Source organism: Martes martes (genome assembly GCF_963455335.1).
Source record: "Martes martes genome assembly, chromosome: 7".
Classification (NCBI taxonomy): Eukaryota; Metazoa; Chordata; class Mammalia; order Carnivora; family Mustelidae; genus Martes; species Martes martes.
Window position 1 is genome coordinate 112,563,477 of NC_137894.1, and position 18,046 is coordinate 112,581,522.

An 18,046-nucleotide genomic window follows, 5' to 3' on the forward strand; every position below is an offset into this window, starting at 1 on the left:
TCCTAAATTAATGACACTGTTTTCCTCCAATTCTGTCTTCTCCAGGGGAAGTAAAGCAAAGATAGCAAAGATAGATAGCTGCTATCTCTGTGAGTTTTTTGTTTCAAATTGAAAATGGAATGGCGAACAATTTTTATGTGCCATACTCCTTTCTTTGTTCTTTAATGAGACAGTTCCATTATGATCTCAGGGGTTATTTTTGAATTTTGGAGGACTGAGTCGCCACAGGGGCTCTGTCCCATCAGGTGACCATTGGGAGGACTTTATATAACTTGGGTGTTGGCTAGCTTGTTCAGAGGCAATGACACAGGTTTGGGGAGATGGTGATATCTAGGGGGTTTGATTGGCTTCCACTTCCTTCTGTAAGAAGAGATGCCTCTTTCCAGCTCTGCTCATGCGCTGTGTGAGTCTTGGCAAGACACTTCACCTCAACCAGAACCCCTCACTGTACAACCCAGGCATGAATCCATGGTCTGTCTTGCTGTGTGACCCTGGCCAAATTAGACAACTTCACTGTACCTTCTCCATAGACAGATAGACAAATGACAGACAGAAATAAAAAATGGGGGGCATCTGGGTGGCTCAGTGGGTTAAAGCCTCTGCCTTCGGCTCAGGTCATGATCTCAGGGTCCTGGGATCAAGCCCTGCATCGGGCTCTCTGCTTAGCGGGGAGCCTGCCTCCCCCCCCCTCTCTCTCTGCCTGCCTCTCTGCCTACTTGTGATCTTTCTGTGTGTGTCAAATAAATAAACAAAATCTTAAAAAAAAAAAAGGAAAAGAAATAAAAAATGAAATGGTCCTACACCATTCCATAGGGTTTTGTGAGGATTGAATGAGCTATTACATGTAAAGAGTACTCTAAAAGTACTCAATAATATTTATTATTATGTCCTTTACTAAAAAATTGAAGTAATCTGGTACTGTATTTTAAGTTTATGAACACTTTCTATATTTTAAAAGCCTGGGAACTGCAGCTTCTGCCCATAGTGTCCTGTGGGGTCCTGAAAGCATGTGGTGAAGAGTATCTTTGCTTGAGAAGACCCACAGATGTCCACAGTGTCTTCTGAGAAGCGATCCGGATGTAGTTGCCTCTCATTTATTCAGTGTAATGTAGGGAAATGATAGGCACCAACAGGGTCGTTATGGGGGAGCTCAGGGCAATGTGGGGAAGACCCTGAGGTCAGGGCAGCCCTCAGAGAGGAAGCTGCTGGCCCAGTCAGGAAGGTCTCACAAGAGGGGTTTTACCTGGTGATCTGGCCTCGGCCCAAGTTTTGACCCAGAGCTTATCACACTCAGGTGGACCTGGCCCTGTTTATGGTCCCAAAGCTCTCAGTCCAGACTGAGCTCTAAAAGCAGAATGCCAGATTGTTAATTTTACAGTGAAAAAGACAGCTGTTCTGTGCACTGGACAGGCACGCTGTTCTAACAGTGCATTTCCCCTTCAAAGCAAGTTAAATGTGAAATCAAGTTATTGGGAAGTTACTTGTTTAAGTATGGAGTTGACAATAAGGGAGCTCCGTGATTCAGATGTTTCTGGTGGGTGGCTGGTATCCTGCTGCGTCTGTCTCCGCAGCCCAGATCTACCTGCCAGGCGATCCATGCACTCACCTGAGTCCCACAGGGCCCCTGGCAGCCCTAGCTGGGGTTCAAGTCTACATTGCCATCATTTGCCTCTCTGGCTATCCTTTCTGTTCATTTTTTGGCTGACTAACTTCCTCCTCACATACTTCTTGTCCATTTTCTTTAATTTAAATTTTAGTTCTCATCAAAGTAAAACATAGATATTATTTTTATAAATCTAATAATCATAATACTTAAACTGAAAACAGCATTTCCCAGCCCTAAGTCTGCTTCTCCCATTTGATTCTTACTCTCTGGGAGGAGCAACTTCAAACCATTGAATTGTTGATTTTGCTAGTTACCTCCCTATTTCTAAATGATATGCTTGAATTGCTATTTCTTGATGTTTCTGTTGAAGATGATTCTATGAAAGATGACCACTGAGTCACCATTCTCCCCGTTAGTTTCGCTCTTCCCTTCTTCCCAGTGTGGTCTCCTCTTAACATTTATTTAAAACCGTATTTAGTACTTACGTTATTGTGCCAATGGAAGAACTCACAGACAGCTACTAAATGTCCTATGATTATGTTTCCCTCCTTCCTTCCTTCCTTCTTTCCTTCCTCTCTCCCTCTCTTTTTTCCTTTCTCTCTCTCCCTTCCTCCCTCCCTCCCTCCCTCCCTCCTTTTCTCCCTTCCTTGTATTTTTAAATTTCTCTTTGGAACATATTTCTCCACCTGTTCTCCATTTTTAAATTAAAAAGGGCATTTGAAACCACAACTAGCAGAAGTAACAAGTCATTGATATCATCCAGCACCTAGCCTACGTTCAAATTTCCCTGATTGTCTCAAAGATGTCCTTTTATAGTTGGTTAATTAGAATAAGGACCTAAATAAGGCCCACAAATTGTATTTGGTTGTTATATTCCCTTTCTTTTATTCTGTAATAGCACACTCCCACCCCTCTTTCATTTGACATAGATTTGTTGGAGAAATTGGATGTAGAATATCTCACATTCTTGATTTGGTGGATGGTTTCCTCAGTGTCATTTATTTTTTTTTTTAAAGATTTTATTTATTTATTTGACAGACAGATTACAAGTAGACAGAGAGGCAGGCAGAGAGAGGAAGGGAAGCAGGCTCCTTGCTAAGCAGAGAGCCCGAAATGGGGCTCGATCCCAGGACCCTGGGATAATGACCCGAGCCGAAGGCAGAGGCTTTAACCCACTGAGCCACCCAGGCGCCCCCCTCAGTGTCATTTAACTTGTTCTTCTATATCCTATTAGATAGGGATTTAGACTTTTTAAAGCAAAAATATTCTATAGGTGGTGCTGTTTACTTCCTATTTTATCATGCCATAAGACAATAATGTCTTGTCATGCCACCTTTAACACTGATTAAATTGATCAGTGGGTTCAGATGATGGCAGCTGGTCATTCCATTGCCAAGTTCCCTATTGGCTTATCACCTAATCTATTGATGATTATTACCTAGACCCTTCATGTTATGGGTCACATATTCTGTCCTTTCATTGTGTCATTCACAGTAAGTGCTGATTACCTAGTTTGACTCCAGTGTAACTCCAAGTCCTACCAGATAGCTGACTGAATTCACCTGGAAGTAATATGCTCCTATGTTGTGTTGATTAATGTTTTTACTTGAACGTCTAGTTGAGGTTTGCTGTTGGCTTAGAAAACATAAACAGAAAAGTGGAAAGCTTTCTTGTCAGTCATGTTGAAAAGTAACTGGCAGGAAAAAAACAGATTTTTAAGAAGAGTCTGCTTTAGTTTCTAATGCCTTCTTTCCCCAGGGCAGGAAAGCTCTGCAGTCTGCTGGAATCTCTTCTGCCTGTGAGGGGATTGGGGGAAGCTACCAGAACAGACACAGGACACATAGTTGTGTGAGGACTTTTTGGTTGCTGTTGTACTTTAGTTCCTACTCCCCTAGTTGCTAAGTCTTTCATAAAGATTTTTCCTAAGCCCTGTTTGCATATGATTAGGGCTTTTCCTTTCCTCTGTAATGCTCTGTAATGGGGATTGGTCCCCTTGATGTGTTTTAGCAGAATTTAGCTTCTACATGCAATTTGAGAAACACACACATGCACGCAACACTTGAGATTTTCTCAATTGCCATATTAGTAGTATTGTTATTTTACTGTGAGAACCTGCCCTGTAGGAGCCAACTTCAGTGGCAGGATGAAACGATGAAGGCATCTTGCATCTCCTTCCTGCAAGGTTGTTCCCTCTAGTGTCTCTTGCCTGGGCGGGGGGTGGGGGTGGGGTACTTTTTCCATGCCTTTCAAAGACCTCTTTGGATTAAAAGGAATTCCTAGAATAAATGCCTGGTCTATTTTGACACAGACTGATTACCTTTTTAGTGCCTGCCAGTATTCCAGAGTTTAAGGCCCTCCTCTAAAATACTCTGTAGCTCAAGTTCTTATAATATTAGGGCCTCTTCTACCATTTATAAGAACCTTCCACATAACTCTCAATGACAAAATCGCACCCTTCTTTCAAGGCCCAGATCAAATGACACCTTCCCTGAGTCCCCCAGTGAGAAGCCATCTCTTCCCATCTTCTAGACCCCAGTGGCTCTCTCTCTTCACCCTCCGGATGACAAGGATTATTTGCTCCCTTTCATTATAGTTTGTGGAGTAATACTCATACTACTCCTCCCTTTGCCAGAAAAATAGCAGTCATATCTTCGCTTTGTTTTGACCTAGTTAGTATTTAACAACTATTTTATCTGCATTTCAGATTGTGATAAATAAAGAGACTTGAGTAGTTTTATTTTGTCAGATATTCAGCTGATACCTGAGTTATGCTTCAGTACCTACAGGGGGCCCCGCCAGTCAGATGTGGAGCTAAATATTCTATCTCAGAAGGGGGAGGGAAAGAATGTGTAGAGGAATTAACATGGAATTTGGAGTCAGAAGATTAGATTCAACACCCACCTCAAGCACTTCGGAGTCACTGCATTAGAGCAATTGGTACATCATTGGGCACCCTCCCTGGTAGCAGAAAGAGATGTAGCAAAAGTCACTTAAGACTTAAGATTTAGCTCATTAGAAAGAGAGAAGAGGAGAAGAGACTGTGTGGATTTATGAGTAGTAGTGGTTGGTACAGGAATGGAGTCTTGGGCTTTCAAAGTGCTGCAAGGTGGTGCTGGCTGGGGAAGGACTTCTGGGAGGGGTTCCGCTCTAGCTGCGTGGCACGGGATGAGCATACAAAGCCCATGGGGTTCACAGCGGAAAGAAGATGGTGGGGTTGGGGAGGGAAGCCGTAAAATACACTTTACTCTTTAACTCCTTGCAATCTTGCCCCAGAGCTACCTAGTCCCAGGTATAGCTTTCTTTCACTTCTTGCTTCTGCTGTTCTCTCTTAGGACCTCCTTTGCTGAATTCATGAATCGGGCCACTTCTAATAAACCATAACCAGCACTTAACTGAGCCTCACATTAGTAACAGAGGACCACCTTCAAAGAGAGCATAAAGGCTCTAGCACTATGGATAGTCACCTCTGATGCGAGAGAAAATAAAACCAAGATCCCATTGCATTGGGCATCACAACTTCATACACAGCTTCTTCTTTCAGAAAGATACCAAGACCAGCTTTCTCATGAGAGTTACTCCTTTACCATCAATCTGCCTCTCTCTGGGAGGCACTCTCCCCTTCAGGGGCAAGGAGTGCAAAGAGCATAGGAGTCAGTGGACCTAGGTTTGGATCCATATATATGCTGTAAACTTTAGGCTACTCACTTTTCCTCTCTGATGTGGAAAGAGATGTAATACCGACCTTACCACTAGATGATAAGGAGATTCTGTATTTATGTATGTGTGTGTGTATAGCCCCTTTATTTTTTCTAAAGCAACATAAAATTCTTCCCTATTCTTCCCTATTACCGTTATTTCAAAAGGTACATCTTGTTGTGGGCAAGAATCAGAACCACATTGTGGTCTAATGGCTCGTCTGCTTACTAGCATGAGCAATTCCCTCCACCTCTTGGCACCTTGTTTTCCTCTCTTGTGAAATGGTCAAGAATATCATTTGTCTACAAGGCAGAGGATCATAAGGGAAGAGAGGAAAAAATGAAACAAGATGGAACCAGAGAGGGAGACAATCTGTAAGAGACTCTTAATCTCAGGAAACAAACTGAGGGTTGCTGGGGGTGGGGGGGTAGGGATAGGGTGGCTGGATGATGGACATTGGGGAGGGCATGTGCTATGGTGAGCGCTGTGTATTATGTAAGAGTGATGGATCACAGATCTGTACCCCTGAAACAAATAATGTATTATATGTTAATAAGAAAAAAAAAAAAAAGAGGGGGTGGGGAGGAAAGAGTATCAGTTGTCCAGAGAAGGAAGTTATTTGAAGCAGAAAATGTGCAAGGTAGACATAGGACTGGTGAGTTTCCATTCTGCTATTTCCAATTCTACCTACTTCATTTCTTCCAGCAGAATTGAAAATCTGCAGTAGGTTTCCTAGTGCCGTGCTTGAGCGTGGTGATTCTGGCTGAAAGAAGTGATTCTGGAGTCACGTAGATGTGGCTGCTTGCTGCAAGCTATGCCAGTTACAGAATACATTTATCCTCAAGGTGGAGGAGCAATGTGACCTACCACGTAGGGCTGCAGTGAGGGTTAAAGCAAGTTATGTTAATAAGCCACTGAGCATACTGTTTGGCACCCAGTGGGCACTCAGTGAGGGTTAGATATTTTCCTCTAGATTATATATATGCTCTTCAGTTTTTACCCTCATCAAATCACATTTATTATACATTTCGAATAAGGCATGATACTAAGGAGGTGCTTTTTTCTTTTTTTTTTTTTTTTGAGAGTTTTATTTATTTGAGAGAGCAAGAGCACAAGCAGTCACGGGGGCAGAGAGAAGGAGAAGTAGACTGCCTGCTGAGCAGGGAGCCCGATGTGGGGCTCAATCCTAGAACCTCAGGATCTTGATCTGACCTGAAGGCAGCTGCCTAACTGACTGAGCCACCCAGGTGCCCCTTGAAGGTGCTTTAATAACGGGGTACTAAGGGACCATCAGGTTGACATGAAGCATGGAGGGGGCCAGTTATGGTTGCCTTGTATAAACCATAGTGGTCTTAGTGGTATCTCGTCTCCTTGCCCTGGTCCTGAGCCTGCTGAGTCACTGTTCCAGCCCCATGGCCCATGATCTCTGGCTGTGTCTATGAAACACAGCAGAGGCCACAGGAAACCAACACTGATAAATGGTAGATCATTTTGAGGGATTTTTGTTTGCGTTCCTGTGCTTGCTCTCCTGGCGAGATGGGAAACCTTTAATAAGGCTTTTCCTAAATGATGCTGCATGTGAAATGTGGATTTCCCCCCCTCTGTTCTCCTAACAAATGACCATTTCATGAGGTTTCTTCTCATTTTTTTCCCCTTCTTCTTTCCTGCTTCTCAGTACATTCCACAAAGAGCTTATTCCTCTGCTGGTTACTGATTGATGGTTCTACTCTGTGTGCCCTTTAATTTTGCAATAAACCAACAAGGAGTTGAGACCACAAACTTAAAGAGAATTGACTTATTTATTTGACTGGATTCACTGGAGTAACAGGCAGATTTAGTCATTTCAGTGTGGTCCTGGGGAGGGCAGGAGGAGTCCATGAGCCTGAACACTGTGTTGTAAATAACCAGACAGAGAAGAGCTTCCTTGTCCTCCCATTCCAAAGCAGCTGGCTCTTCCTTTTCAGCCGTGATCCCTTTCTAGGCCTCGATCTGAGCAGGAAATCGTCCACAAGACTTGCCCCCAGCCCCAGGATTCTGAAGTCAGTGGGACTTCAGATATGTGGAAATGGAAAGCCACCATCCACAGCTCCCATGTTTCTTATTTTCAAAGGGCTCATCGTGCCCCTTAAATCTTTGCCACCATAACCACGAACCTGCCTGGTTTACCAATGCTTCCAGGCCCGGCCTCTTGGCTGGATGATGTCAAGAACAAAGCTCTGATCCTACCGGCTCCATCCCAGCTGTGTCTCCACCATAGACAGACCAGAGCTTCCGTGACAAACACCAGCACTAATATACCTCATGAATCAATTACCAAACATGAAGAATCGACTGATTTTTTTTTCTTATTTAGCACCGCCAGTGTATGGTGTAACCAGTCAGAAAATGCATGCAAACATCATTTCAAGTCAGAAAACAAGAACAAACTTTTTGAATGGCTCACGCGGATCCTAACTAAACTGAAGACAGTCCCTTTAGGGTATTTATATTTAAGGAGGGCAGCTACCCAGGGCTGTCCCCTGTGAGTTGAAGCGGAGCTAGAAAGATAAAGGCCCCCATGGGATTCATCCGGGCTGCAAGCTCCTTCTCCAGATCCCAGTGCCGTTTGCGGCCCTACCACATCTAACCAGCCGACTGCCCGTCCTCTTCTGCTCTCATGCGGCAGCCTTTCTTCTGAAACTCTTGTCATTACATGTTAGCAGAAGTGAAAATATTAGCAGAGAGGTTAGTGGCCAAGACAGAAATAGAATCCAGGAGTCTGTGTCTTTTCTTTCGCCATACCTGCTGGAGCATGGTTCCTCCCCGCGCTGAAGACTCAGTGTTTCCAGTGCCACCAAACAGCATTCTGACAGTCGACTGGTTTCTTCTTGCTACTGAAAGTTGGTCTAAGTCTTCAACATCTTGTTCAGTTTTCCTTTACATGTGATTTTGCATTAAATCACATGGCCCTTGGTCCGTCCGATCTCAGCAAATGCCATGCTCTGAGGAAACTAATCCACAAATATCCAGGAGGACATGAGTGTTTGTGTCAAGGAGCTTTTACGTGGTAGAGCCAGCACACACTGCAGGTGTAGACAGACCTGGTTTGAACTTGGCTCTGCCATGTATGTGCTAGCTGTTCTGTCTCTGAAAATGGCTCAACTCCTCTGAGCCTCTGTTTCCTCATCTTCAAAACCAGGGGAGTAACCTTTGTCTCACTGAGGTGTGAGGATGAAATGAACTCATGTATGTAAAGCACTTGGTACCGTCTTGGATCCACAGGAAGTAGACATTAGTCCTCTTCCTTCTCCCTTCCCGCCTTTAGAATGCGGACAGGGAGGCAGAGACACATGGAATCTCAGAACATTTACACTGTGGGTAGAGAGGTAAGAATCACACCCATGACACAGAGAAAAAAATTCTCGTACTAAATTCCTTGGGACCGGTTGTCAAGTGGGAGCATTAGGAACCGAGAGATGAGTCTGTTGCAGCTGGCATGGTGAGGAAAGACTTTTTGGAAGAGGTGGGATTTGAACTGGTCCTGAGAGATGGAAGCTGGAAGAAGAGTGAAGGATGACATTTCAGCTTTGGCAGGGGACACTTGGTGTGGGGATGAGAGCCAGAGTGAGTGAACCACGAGAAATCCAGAGAAGACTGAGAATGTCACAAGCTTCAGTGTTCCCACTGGAAAAAATGGAAGTGGGTAGAATAATAAGTAAAAAGCAGATAGGCAGATAGTTGTTAGGCACCTGCTAGTTATCAGGCTCCGTCTTGAGTGCTTTCTGTGTCAACTCATTTATCCTCAAAACTGGTATAATCGTTCTCTCATTATGCAGCTGAAGAAAATGAGTCTCAGAGAGATTACGTCATCTACCTGGAATTCTACAGCTGGGTGGTTGTAGAGCTGAGGCAGAAACCCAGGAGGTCTGACCCCAGAGCCCACTGTCTTAACACACAAGAACCATTTCCCTCGTGAGGCAGTGAGGAGCGGCTAAGACCCCTCTGTGAGCGTCCTCCGAAAAGTATAAAGCACCATGCACACATCAAATGCGGTCGCTATTCCTGTTAATGACGTGAGGTGAGAGGTGAAAAGCCAGGCAAACGAAAATGAGGGGGAAACGTGACAGAATAGCGCTCTTGTGCGGTTCCGGTTAGCAGCTCATGTCCCTCACCGTCCCCTCCAGCAGCCATGGGGGCCCGACGCAACCTCACACTTTCTCTTGGGACAGAGCTCCCAGTGGCCATTCCCAAGCCACCAGAATAGATACTGGAGACTGAAAACCTACCTGACATCTGGCACTGGGGCTCGCGCCTTGAGTGTGATCTGCCCTTGGCTAGGACATTGTTTTACGGGCCTGTAGCACATGATAGGATTGGCTCATTAGTGGCCACGATCAAAGATCTCCACTCCAAGGACATTGCCATGGAAGGACATTTCCCATCCTCACTTGCCATGTAAATATTTAGCCATTTTAATGTATTTGTTTTGGGCCTATTCTTCTTCTGTCTTTTTTATGTTGACTTTGTTTAATTATAGGTTATTATTGTTTGTGGATGTTGATGTCATTTATTTAAGTATGGATATAGACAGATAGCTTCAACTCTCCCACTTCTTTAAAAAAAAAAAAAACAAACCAATGCTTTACACAGTATCCCTTCTTTGAGAATATCAAATACATAGTTTTTGTTCAAAGACTTCTCTGATTAGGCTGCTGTCTTGGAAATTTGTTCCTAGGCAGATGTTCTGACCTCCTTTTGAACAGGTTGTGAACGATCTTTGCTCTCATTTTATGCTACAGATTGACTGTGGAGATAGAATTGAATGCACGCACCCAGTTTCTGAGTTCAGAGAGCCCTTGGAATGCCATTTGCTTGAGTGGCATAGAGATACAGAAGTCAGATTAGTGTTGGCTTGTTCTTCTTTGGAGGTTTTTCAGAGGCAGGGTGAGATCAGAGGCCCCTCTGGGCTTCAGCTCCTCCCCGTGATAGGCCGCTATAACTTTGGCTGGGGCTGGAGAACAGCAAAGTCGGTGTTTATCAGGCTGGACTCCCCCAAGAGCTATACTTTCAGACCCCTGGGGAGCAAGTGACTCAACAGAACTAATTTCTTGGTCTCAAATGAGTCTAAGGAGGGGAAATCAGTCAATAGTAGCTGCCTGTGATGGACTGATCACGAAGCTGTGTCTTTCTAACCCTCCTTGCAAATCAAAAGGAGGGGAATCCCCAGAGCCCAGGCAAACACGTGAATAGAAAGCACCATCAATTAACAAAAACACCTAAAAAGGTCAGCAGAAACTCAGGGGGCTGTTGGAAATTCACCTCCCCTGCCTTTCTATGGGGCTCAGTGGGCAGTAAGGGAGTGGGCGAGGACAACCAAACAAACCACCCAAATCGACTCAGCCGCAAGAAATGTACAGCGCGGTGAAGGCTGGTAGGAAGGTTCCTTCCACATCTGCAAGCCTCAGAGTCATCCAGCACTTGGCCTTGTTCGCTTCCAAGCCTCAGCTGGCCACAGACCTCTCGGATCCCAAGCTAAGGGCAAAATGGCCCACAGTTGGGGAAGGCGCCGTTTGAAGGTGCTGTGAGCCCACTGTTGCAGTTCACCAACGCTGTGTGTTATTTCCTGCAACGAGCCCAAGATCACTGACAGGATGTCGCCCAGGTTGGGCTGCAGGTGGAAACAGCATACCGGGCTGCTGTTTGTGGCCTCACAACAACTGTCACCCCATTTGAGACCCGGAACCGGCATGTGTTAACCTCAGCCCCACTGGAGCCGTGGAGCAGCACGGTGAGAGTGGAACCAGAGCGTTCACGCCCACACAGCAGCTGCCCCCCGCCCCGGGTTTCCACCGCATCCCCTTGCATGTGCACCCCTGCAGAAGTGGGCCAAAGAGAAAGCCACCCTACCGTGCTGCAGTTTTCTTGTATCTTTATTTTGACCAAATGGCAGACGCAGTTTTACTTGCGTTCGTTGCCTCTGAACTCAGTGGTCTAGATAACGGCTGACATAGAAGCAGTAGTGTCATCAGTCTCTGTGTGATTGAGTGTGTGTTTGTGCGAAGCTGTGGAGACTCATTTCTCTTCCTCCATCTCTGTGGCCTCGTCCTGAGCCCGTGTCTTCGATTGGGACTCTCCTACTCTAGGGACTGTCCTCCTAAGCAGTGTCTTTTGAGCATCGCCTGTGAATTTCCACAGTGAGACCTCCGAGAGAGATTTTTTTTTCCCCCCAGATTCATAATAAGAGATGTGAATTTTTATCAAGCTTTGAAAGTATTCTCACAATAAATACCAAATTATTTGAAGTTGTGGCCTTTGTTCTTTTCTTTTCCTTCTCTCTTCCTCTGCTACTGCCAAGTGGTTCTGTGTAAAATGGATTTCTCGAGGGTAGAGATGATGAGAATCAATGATGAGGTGAAATTTTAAGTATAACACTCATCACGATGCGAATTGAAATGTGTAACATTTTTCATAGCAGCCTGCTACATTTATAGCCGTAAAAGATTCATTTTCTTTATGTCTTTTATGGACTCAACACTTTTTAGATTCAGAGAAGTTAGGAGCATTTTCCAGAATTGCACAGCAGGCTAGTGACAGAGCCAGAAATACGAGGCAGGATGCCTGACTCCCACAACAGTGTTTTCTTCAGGCCAAATTGAAGTTTGGTCCTTTTACCACAAATATTTTGAAAGGAAAATCCCCCACGGCCTTTCAGATTTTCCCAGAAAACAATTGTCCTACAGACCTTCAAGCAGGCTGGAATACTAAAACCTTATCAGTTCTTTCTTTCAGAACCAACAGTTGATATTCTCTGGGCTGACACTAAAGAAGAATGATTATTTTTTCATAATGGAATGATTTATAATTTTCCAGACCTTGGCAAAATTAAGCCAGTGAATAGTAAAACCAGAACTGTGACGCTCAAACGCCAAAATATTTGGTCTGACTTTACTTCACAACAAATACTGGATATCTCTTTTCAAAGCTGGAAGTGACAGGAAAGGGTTGGGATGGGGAGAGTCAGGGAAGAGGCATGTGTCTGTGAGTGTGGGCCTCTAGGCCTCTCTTGGGGGTACTCCCTCTGTTCCTGTACTGCACCCGGAGCTGCCCTCCCCCCGCCTCGTGCGCTCCCCCACTTTCTTGAGGAGGAGGGAGGGGGGCCCTCCTCCTTTCCCTCTCACTCCCAGCTCCTATACAGCAGAATGGGTTGGGCAGACACCGTCATGGTTGGGAATCAAGAGGAGAGTATGGTGAAAACCATTCCAGGGCCTTTCTCTCAAGCCTCGGTGATGAAAGGACTCAATGAACCTTAACAATTTCTCACAGGAAAATTCCGGCCTCTGTCTTCTTATAAGCCGGACATTCAGCAACCCTTAACAGAGCCAGGATTAAAACCCAGAATTTCTGACTTATCCAACCAAGGCCTATGTTTAGATAGAAAGGCTCGATCTCCCACTTATCTGGCAATAAGGATCATTTTAGATACCAAAAATAACAGTTTAAAAAAGCATACCTTCGAAAGATAGACCATTTTTAGTACAAAAAGAAGGAAAAATGAACTATGACTTCAGAACCTATGAAAAGCAGAGCCTGTCATTTTGAGAGTGCTCGACTGGGCTTCGGGCAGTCAGTTTGAGTGGAGTCATCTCCCAGCCCTCTTGTCCATCGCATAGGCGATGCCCTTTCTCTGCCGGTTTTCCTGAGTAACCGGGAGGATCAGGACCACCGAGGCACCTAGCGCTCCAGGCCCAATTAAAGCTATTTTAGAACTTGTCTGATTCTCTGTGTTAGATTGTAGCAGGTTTCTGACAGAGAGTGGGTAGGAGGAGGAAGTGGGTGTTTTTATGGGCATAGAAATGACCTGGAGGGGCCTCGCGATTCCTCTAGCCCAGCCTCCCCCCTAAACTCTTGTACACAGACATGAGTTCCATGAAGAGCTTTAGATCCCAGGCCTTCTATGGGCCTCGGAAATGACGTGCCACGTGCATCCAGGGCCACTGAACACCACCAAAATGATAGGCAGAGTTCGACTCAGACCGCCTCAAACACTTGGCTCCTTTGTAGAAGCTGCCTCTACTTTCCGACTTGACTTATGGTTATTTTGTAGCATCGGAGTCCAAGAGGACTCTTGCCACAAGATCGGGCTTGTTACAATGCAGCACTTCGATAATCTTCTCATTTCTAGACCGGGACATGCAGGCCTGGAGAAGTCACCCATCCTGAGGTCCGAGCTGAGAGCTCCTCTCTCCTCTCCTCTGCCCACTGCTGCCTTAGGAGAAAGGACAGGCAGGGAAGCCTGCGCATCCCTCATCTTATCTGAGCTTCTGGCCTCAGGCAGGTAACTCCAGTTCACCTGGTGGAAAGTGAGCCTTGCAGATTTTGCCTCTTACTTGCCCCCACAGAAAGTTGAACGAGGGCATGTACCATATATTCAGGTCCTTAAAAAAAAATCCAACTTGTAAATATTGAGTTATAGATTTGCTGACCATGAATATTTCTTTTGCTGACCAAAGAGGGCCGGATACTCCGTTCCAACCTATTCTGTCCCAGGCTTACCATGAAGTCCTTCTTCTCTGCCACCTTTCAACAGTCCAATAAAAAGGAGCTGCTTCTGCCAAAGGCTGTGCCTTTAGATCTGACAGTTCTCCACCCTGATTTCTACAAGGCTGTCCCACTTTCTCTTCTGTGCCCCTTTTTCCAGTATTCCCATGGGCTGCTCCTGGAGGCCCCAGCAGAAATACTTCTAATACTTCACTGGAGGGTAGATCAGACCAGACATACAGTGGCCCCTAAGGTAGAATATATTGTGGACCAGGAAGTGTGAGTAGGATATGGGGCGTGGGTACAGCATAGGTAGAGCCTGGTCATAGCATAGCCCAGGAAGGATGGGTCCACTGAAGGCAAGTGGTGTGCACTGGACACAGAGACTCGTGGAGAGGCAGGCCAATTGCCCACTGGGCTGCACCTCCCCAACCCCCTGCGCCTTGGGGCTAATGGCTCTGATCAGTTTATTCTGCTCCTACCTTCTTATCTCCAGTTATTTGCTCTCTTAAGCTATTTGTTTTTAATACTTAACAGAAATGAGTCATATTTCTGTTTGTGTGTTAGTCAGGCTTTTTCATCCATAGGACCCTGTCTTCTGACCAAAATGATATTCCTTCATACCCATCTGCCTTATTAGTTTACCTGATCTTTAACTATTTCCTGTCTCTCCACATTTTTTCTCTAAGTCCTGTTCACTGTGAAAGCAGGACTTACTGGGTTATTTATGAATATGTACCCTACAGTTTCTTCTTTTTTAAAGAACTTGATTGTACCCTTAAACTGAGCATAGACGTTGTACCTAAAAGGACTGAGTAGGCACACTTAGAGAAGTCAGATAATGCCAGAGAAAACTTGGAACCCAGGGACATGGTCTTTAGAGGGAGAAGCCTCACCCCAGTGTTGCCTTGGGAGAGGAGCACTAAAAATGAGACTCAAGGCCTCTGTGGCATGACGAGAGGGCCATCTGCAAGCCAAGTGTACCCGAAGCTTCCTGCAACCCAGAGGCAGTATGGAGAAGCCCTGGGAGTGAGTGGTCTCTCTACATACAGAGTTGAGTGGAGACAATAGTTACTTTATCCAACTTACAAAGCCTCCTCTTCAGTAGGCGGATGGTATTCTCCTTCCTGAAGAATAAACTTGAAGCTAGACTCCGTCTTCTACTGGCTTCAGATGTGATCCTGACCATTAAAACAAACAAACAAACAAACAAACAAAACCAGCATATCTTCCCCTTAGCCCAAGAGTCCCATTCTGGCCTTTGATCTGTAGTTCATGGGGGTAGGGCTGGGGGGGTGGTGTGTTTTCAATAAGCCATACTTTCAGAGAAATGGCAAAAATAGTTGATGTAATTTCATTTAAATTGTCATGGCTTTTTGAAATATCAGTGTTTGTTCTTTGTCAGCAGTGGGCTATATGACATAGAAAAGGGAATCAGGTGTGTTCTCTACCTAAAAAGGAAGGTACCAGACAGCAAAGGATAGCTAAAGACAGTGACGAGTAGTAACATTTTAGCATTTACCACTGGTCAGGCGCTAATGCTAGGGATCTTATATACATTATCCAGTGGCATGAAACCCTGTGAGTTCAGAATTACCATGCCAGAGAGGTATGGGACTTGGCCAATGTCATACAGCTAGAAAGTGCTGGAGCCCAAGATCTTAACTCCGGTCTGTCTGACTCCCAAGCCCTCACCTAACTACAGTGCAGACTGCTCTCCCACAAATAGAGTGCCAAGCATCGGAAGCCCTGATCTATCCAATGGAGCAAAGTGGCAAGGAAGCCCTTTTGAAGTGTCAGTCGGAAAAATTTTCAGAAACAGGTAGTGTTAAGACTCTGTTTATAACATGTAATAGTATTTTATAGGTTATTTTAGGGGTGTAGTTTTCCGGTCTCCAGGGGACAACCCATCTAAGGCTTCGGCCCAAGCTGGGGTTATTTGTCAGCAATGCTATTTGAAAATGTTTCCATTCTATCATTTTGCTGAACACGGATTTAGAAAACCACAACAATTTAGTACGACGGTGTGATTAACAAAGCCCCGAGTTTGGTTCCTATGTGTCCTTCAGTGATTTGGCTTTCGGGTGCGTAATGCGAAAGGAGAGGATTATTAGCAAAACCACTTTTGTCCTTGGAAGGTGAAATGTCATCTTCTCTACCTCGTCTTTCATTGGATGTGGAAATGCGGCTGAGTACCTTCTGAGGGACATCTGGAGTTTGGTTTGAGGTTCTGCTAGACATAACTTTACTGGTTCTGTATAATAAAACCATCTCAGGACAGGTTTCCATGAAGGACCAGTGAAATATTAAAATTGAGGGGGAAAAATGATCTGAATATTTTAGTAGGTGGCTCATCTCTTAACTTACAAGTTTCTAGAGAAGACATACAGAGCCCTTACTCTTTATTTCCCCCTGTGAATATGGTGACAGGCCTTGCATGGGCGGTATTCAGTACATTTTTTTTTGTATTATTATTGCCATATCATTAAAGTTCTTCCATTTTTACCAAGCCATCTTTCAGAAGAATCCTCTAAAAAAAGTAGAGCTTTCCTATTTTAATCTCTCAGAAGCTTCACATTTTTAAAAACTAGGACAAACAGATACATTGTTTTGTAGTTTGGTAAATAAAGCACATAGTATTTTCAGAGTAATACCAGTACCTGATTGGCCTGCCTTTAAATGATTGCTCTCTTTTTCTTACTGAGATCATTGAATAAAACTTAAGAAGGACTAAGATTGGGAGGAATGATCAGATCCTAAAGTGTATCCTAGTGTAGAAAATTGTGGTTTAGAGTTCTCCTGTTAGATCTAATTGTCTGAAGCACATGGCATTTACTATAGATTAAATAGATATTTAACATATAGCATTGTTTCTGAAGAAAACAACACTAATAACAATGGCTCCCATTTATTGATTATTTACTACGTGCCGGACATTATGTTAGGTGCCTCACATTGTTTATCTCACTTAATTCTTGTAACAGTTCTGTAAGATGGGTAGATTTTACCTGTGAACAAATAAAGCTACTTAATTCAAACGTTGAAGTGACTTTCCCAGCATGCGTGGTGTCAGAGTCAAGATTTGAGCCCAGTTTAATACAACTCCAAAGCCCACGCCCTATATTATAAAGAGAGAAATGACCATAATTTGTATTCATACTCCTACAAATGCACATTTGTTCTTGGAAGAGCAGGCTGTTATTCGACTCTGTAAAGCCATTGTAATGCAGACACGTGTCTGCTTTTCCTCTGGACTGGTAAGTGTGATTCTTACCAGTCCAGAGGAAAAGCAGGGAAGCAGAAGGATGCAGAGGAGATGAGCGTGTACTTAGCAGAACGCTGCAGGGTCTGACTGTCACTTCAGAGCAGCTGGACACTCATAAGCCTTGGTCACACACACGGACCTTGCAAAGGTTGTATTTGCTAATAGAGTACTTCATTTCTTTGCCTGACCCTGCCATCATGCTCCCCTCTCAGCCCCCAATTAAGCTGCCATTGGTAGAGGATTTATAATGTGTCCCTGGTTTGTTCAAGAGACAATGACAGAGGTGTGGCTGAAAAGCTGGACACTGAAGAATAGAGATCGTTTCCATTTCTCTTCAAATTCGGGGGCAGCAAAACCATAGCTGACCCTCAGGACAGACCAAGATGGTCCAACTAGATGCTTATTCCAGATACTAAGTGCCTAGTACTGTTTTCATAAGGGACGTTTCCTCCGAGTGACCAAGATGCCCACAGTTTTTCCGCATGATGGGAACCCCCACCAAACCTTGGGAAACAATTGTGGTGTTAGTCGGTGTAATGTTGCAGGAGAGAATCTGTATTTTATTCTTCCTTCAGGCTTCTAAACAATATAGTAAATTTTATAAATGAAGATTTTTAAGGGAAAGAATAGTTTCTTGACTGAATCAGATATCACAGTGTGGCAGTGAATCATAGGAATTTTCGGTGTTATGAACCATATTTTGAATAGGTAGGATTATATTAATTTGTGTTTTAAATGCATAATGAGACTGGAATGTTTTTGTTGGAGTTCAACGAATCTGTAAGAAGAGGGTTGTTCCTTTACAGATGAATCTTATTACAGTTTCACAAATTTGGAAATAAAACTCTGACTTGGAGTTAATATGGAAGAAGCCACAGGCATCCCAGTTTCAGATTACTGGTTTTATTTAGCACTAGCAATATCTTGGGCTGTGGATATAATCCTAATAATTGAAGCTTGAT

General features: G+C 44.3%; 1 protein-coding gene across 6 annotated transcripts in view; it reads left to right on the forward strand.

Moving 5' to 3' along the window:
- The window catches only part of RAD51B (RAD51 paralog B), a 679,511-nt gene that overhangs the window by 393,176 nt on the left and 268,289 nt on the right, over positions 1-18,046 (forward strand). The window lies entirely within an intron of this gene.